This window comes from Sipha flava, unplaced genomic scaffold (assembly GCF_003268045.1).
Source record: "Sipha flava isolate LNK unplaced genomic scaffold, YSA_version1 108_pilon_pilon, whole genome shotgun sequence".
NCBI classification, from domain to species: domain Eukaryota; kingdom Metazoa; phylum Arthropoda; class Insecta; order Hemiptera; family Aphididae; genus Sipha; species Sipha flava.
In genome coordinates this window covers 109252-115251 of record NW_020271725.1, presented here as the reverse complement: position 1 = coordinate 115251, position 6000 = coordinate 109252, and the positions used below count along the sequence as shown (strand labels likewise).

The window sequence follows — 6000 nt, the reverse complement described above, 5'->3', positions numbered from 1 at the left end:
TAGTAGTAGTAGTAGTAGTAGTAGTAGTAGTAGTAGTAGTAGTAGTAATAGTAGAAACATTTATAGTAGAAGGAGTAGGAAAGTAGTAGAATTAGGATCAATCTATATAGTGACGCGGTTGTGTTCACCGAATCAAGTCAATTGTATGGTGGAATGGGTAAATATCGGTTTGTCTCATCGAGTGCACTTATTATCGCTGGCATTAATTTTGAACACAACACCATATTGTACACGGCTATATAGGTGCTTGAACATTTTTCGTTTACGAATTCGCATTAATATTTATGGAATTATTAAATTACGTGTACATCACTGATGTTGAAGTGGAAGTAGATTATTTTAACCCGCGGACTCGGTGGCAGGGGTAGTGGCATCGATAACGGTGAGATTAAATTATCGAACAGGGTGTAACACTATCATAGTGCGCCAAGACACTCCGGAAATCTTTACGTCTGGAAAACATCCCGTCAACGGTGCAGGAGGTGACGAGTTTCCTGCGTGTACGATTTTGATTTCAATTATTTCTTATTATACGTTGCGCGTGGTAAACATTTTCATAACATTCGTCCGGGGACTTTGACGAGAAGGAACTACGTTCAGCTCATGTTTTTTCCACGTGCGATAAATTAAATGTACATTTATAGTAATATTTAATATCGATAGTAGTAAGTTTAACTTCGAAATGTGTTTAAAAGTAATAGAGTACCTAATGATCAATGCACGGCTTGTAATCCGGTGAGATTACATTAACTTGATCAAACGTTCAATATTAATTATATTATATTAAATGCTCTATTAAATTTCAATGAATATGTAGTGTATTTTCTTGGTATAAAATCCGAATGGGGGAGAGGTGGACGATTAGAAACTTAAATTAAACTTATGCTATCGGTTTTATCTTACGGCTTTAATTTCCATGCATCGCTCAGGGGTGGAAGATATTGTTTTCCGTTTGGTGTTGAAGTTTGATTCCAAGGGTTTTATTAACAAATCCATGTGCCTCATGTAAAATATTCACACAAATGATTCTTGAAATAAATTATAATACGATTTATCGTATATACTTAGAATAGTTTTTTTTTTTAATTTTTATCTTATTATTTTACAAGCGAAACATTATTATTTTCGATTTTCATACTATATAAGCGCGTAAAAATAATTTATGAAAACATAATTTAACATAATTTTAATTTTTAAGTTACATATAATTAGAATGTCAAATGAACGTATTGTTTGGCATCCTATGGAAAGTTTTTGTCCAACTGTCCGATAAAATGAATATAATAGTGAAAATTAATATAACAAAATATTAATTGTGATCTTAACTACTTCTAGTAGATTTGTTTGACGATTTTCTATTAAAATACTAGTCAAAAACTCCCTCTAAAATCATATTCGATGTTGAAAGTCGGATAAAGCATCTGAATAAAATATTCAATTTCAATAAAATTCAAAATAATAATATGTTCAGAACACTTATACAATGTAAGATAGTACGACGATTTTTATGTATTTTTGATACAAAGTATAATTTAAAATAGACATTTAGTGTAAAATTGTAAAATCAAATTAATAAAAGAAATCATAAAAAATAAATAAATAAAATAAATAATCACTTATTGGTACTTCATAGTAATAAGTTATTTTTTATCAGATTTAAAATATCGCATTCCAATAAAAATATATATTTACGATAAAATCCGTTCTTTAGTTATAACAATATAAAATTGAAGAATGTTTCCCTTAAAAGTTTTGATTTCAGTAGTTAAACTACGACTGCAGAAATAATTTCTTATTTGTTTATTAAATTTTATTAAAAAAAAATAAATAAATAAAATAGTTACATAGCCAGAAATTTTTTTTTTTTTTTATAAAGGAGATTTAAATTTTTAATTCTTTCCTACATAAGTTCCAACTTTTTAATTTTAATAAGTCGATTAAATATAAGTAAAATATAAAATGAGTAATTATTTAGTTTATTGAAACTGTGAAAATTATCTAATAATGACATGATATAACACTTAAAATAATTATATATCGTACAAATTAAGAAAGAAATTTCAGAGGAAGGGTATTCCCTCCCACCTATATCACCAGAAGGATCTATCCTGTTGGAAAATTTAAAAGTTTATTTTAAATTATTACTTCTTGATACGTATTATTGTTTTTAAATATTTATTTTAATAGATTTTTGTTTTTATTTATTTATATGAATAATGGCTTTGGTTAACGACTTATCGATTACTTATTTATGCATGTTTCTCGCAGTATAAAATTATTTATTTTTATAAAAATAAATATATTTTTTAAATTAATATTTAATATTAATTAAATATTTAAGATTAATATTTAACTGTACGTATATTTTTTTGTATTAAAATAACGAATAATTCACATTTTTGAGTGCATTATACCTATTCATTCAAAGAACAAATTATGATTTTAAAGTAATAAGCAAAATAATATTTATTTTAAGGCCTTAATTTGTTAATTTAAAAATAATTGACTTAGATTAATACTATATGCCTTTTAAGAATTCGCAATTAATTTAATGCAATTATATTTACCACAGATTTGAATATTGGATTATAAATTGGTAGTCATTACGAATGAATACGTTGTTAATAAATAACCTAGTATATAAAGTGGTGGAAAAAAAAATCGAATAAAAGAAAATAAAAACTTCGGTTTGTACTTTTTAAATAATTCTCGTATATAAAACTAATTCGATCGTTATATAGGGTTACTATTGTAAATTCAGCAACTACTTTCAATAACCATTAATGCGTATGTTTGTTATAATTGTATAATTATGATATTTTAAAAACTATTATGTCTTTCACATATGTGTATATCATAAACCTATTTGATCCATACATTAGGAGGGATTTTTTTTTTTAATAGAAACCAGAACAGTAGAGAAATGTCTGGAGATGGATTTTAAAGAATGTTCTTTGGGGAAACTTAGAAAAGGACTAATATTGTCAACTATTCTTAAATATACCACAAATATAACTACATGATTGTCTATCTCACTGGTGGTGGTGCAGTTTTATTTCAAAGTAACATACTATAAATATAGATGAATAAATGAAAGACCTTTCTTCGAAAATTATGAGAATTCAAAAATAATAGTTTAACTAAAACTAAAACTAAAACTAAAATAACTGTTATAACTGTTTCAAAAAAATTCAAAATATAAAATGTTAAACATCAAGTGAAAGAAAATTATATCAATTTTAATGTATTATTTCTCTAATGGAAAATACTTATCTTTTATTACGGTAAAAGTTAATACACCTAATCGAAGTTTTTGGATTTTTTTTTGTAGATCTTAGCTAGTTTTATGTAATATTGAAATAGTATTCACAAAATATATTTGTTATAGAGTGGAAAATTAAAACTGTAGGAATACATAGTAATTTATAATAATTATATAAATAGACACATTTGTACAGCAATTTTATGTATTATAATAGTCGGGATTTAATATTTTCGTTTTAGTGATCTATTTTATTATAGTTATTAGATTAATAGAGTAGGAAAAATGGTTCTGCCATTATAATACTATATCATCGTTTTTTTTTTTTTTTTTTGCAACAATACATACACACACAATGGCCACGGTACATCTTTCAAAATATATGTGACATACAATACGCACAAATAACAGCTCCGTTCTTTGTATCAGAAGTTACTAGCAGATTAAATGCCAAAACGTGTAGAGTAGTCATTGTAACATCACAATGGTCGGTTTACATTTTGGATCTGTGTTTCGTACTAATACGAAAATAGACCCTAATAATCCCCTAGTATTACGTTTTATGTACTCGTAAAAACGAAACACTAACATGGCTCTTAAATTAAGTCACATGAATGATTAAAATTAAATACATTAATATATTACATATATAGATAGTTATTTTTTTAATGTAATTGAACATATTTTAAAATATTTGGGTATCTACAGTAGCGCCCACAGACTTATGAATTAGTAAGGCTTAATTATTTTCGGAAACACCTACCCACTATGTATATCATCACTAATCATCAATCAGGTACGTATTAAGTTTAATAAGTTATTACCTCTTGACTACTCGTACTCATATGTCATACAAATTCAATAATCAGTGTCAAGACTATAAGATCCCATGTTCCCATCCGCACTTATATATTAGTGTGTGAGCATCACTGAGTATTTATCTATATAATATTAGTATGTAGTTGTAGTCTTAATGTAGTCTTCGATTCATCTATGGGATTTAAAATTAAAATTATTTTCTACTCCTTAACTGGTTTTTTTTTTCGGTTTTAGGTTGGTTACATTAATTTTTTGAAGCTTAACTAAATTGAATTGTAATTTAACTGTACATTTATACATCGAGTATTTATATAATATTTTACACAGTGTGCGGAATATTTTTAAGTATTTTTTATCACTACTTGTTAGTGTGTGTTATAATATTATCTATAGCAATACGTTTTATATCAAAATCATGTTATTAAGATAGTTTTTAAAATTAAATTAGTCTCGTCTTATAGAATTTTTGGTGTTTTATTGTTTGTGGATTTCAAAATTACTAAAAGAAAATTCTCTACCATAAATGTAATGACATTCTTTGAAATTTCAAGTGGTGTGTATACTAAGTATTGGTAGAATAGAAATTAAATTCTTAAAATGTATGGAGCTTTTCCTCTCATTCTTTACATAAACTATAGTTTCTGATTTAAATCAAAGGATTTTATGGAAAGATAAATACTGTCTAATAGAATGTTTTATAATAAATATAAAATATGATTAGTTTAATATTTCAAAAAAATTTTCAGATGTACAAATTAATTAAAAAAAAAAATGGATTTGTTTACTAATAATTCATTAATAAGCATTAAATAATATCATACCTCTTTCTGTAAATAATTTAAATATTAGTTCAAAAAAATATAGAATATATTATTTTATCATACAATTTATTTTGATTGTATTAATTTGTCCTAGTATTATCTGTGGTACAATTTTATCGTGGCTAGTAGAAAAAAAATTATTTTATTTTCAGGGTCTATTGTAATGGAAAAAATCCAATTACTATTATAATAATACAAAAATGTATTATATAAAAAAAATATTCAAATTATGAAATTATGAATGCATAAAATTCTATTAAAATAGTGTTTATACAATTTACATACTATTTGTTGCATACATTTTTTTGTTTATTAATTAAATTTGTAAGTGTACGTGCATTATATACATTGCAAATTAAGATTTTATATTATTCGTTCACGATATATGTATATATATAAATTTATGAGATGTTTTAAAAACTGGAATATTTACTATAAATGTATCATTAAAACACTTTCTTTTGAACTTGTCAATAACCCCATCAGTGATTCATCTTGGATGTTTGTAAGCTGTCATTATAGTACGTGTTCACTGTCAGTCTCGTGGTACACACACACACACACACACACACACACACACACACACACACACACACACACACACACACACACACACACACACACACACACCCACACACACACACACACACACACACACACACACACACACACACACACACACACACACACACACACACACACACATACACACACATGCATACATACACACATGCATGCACGCACACTTAAATAAATAATAAACATAGGTGTGACGTTATTATGGGGAAACTACTCTAAGAATTTTACTGTGATTTAAAATTATCAAGAAATATGCATTTTAATGTAGGTTACTTTTCTAGTTAATTAAAAATCAAATATTTAATAGGGGAGCAGAGAAGTAATAATTTTGTAATGAACATATTTATACCTCTCCTCTCACTAAGACTTTCCCTGAGTCATACTACTGCAGGTACATACAATTATGTAAATTATTGTATACATTTCCAAAAAAAAAAAAATCGTAATTTATTTATAGCAGTGAAACAGTTCGGCAATTTATCAAAAAATTATACGTTTTGAGAATCTATACTATTTAAC

General features: G+C 26.0%; 1 protein-coding gene across 1 annotated transcript in view; it reads left to right on the top strand.

Moving 5' to 3' along the window:
* LOC112686488 (acetylcholine receptor subunit beta-like 1) overlaps window positions 1–6000 on the top strand; it is an 87199-nt gene that overhangs the window by 655 nt on the left and 80544 nt on the right. The window lies entirely within an intron of this gene.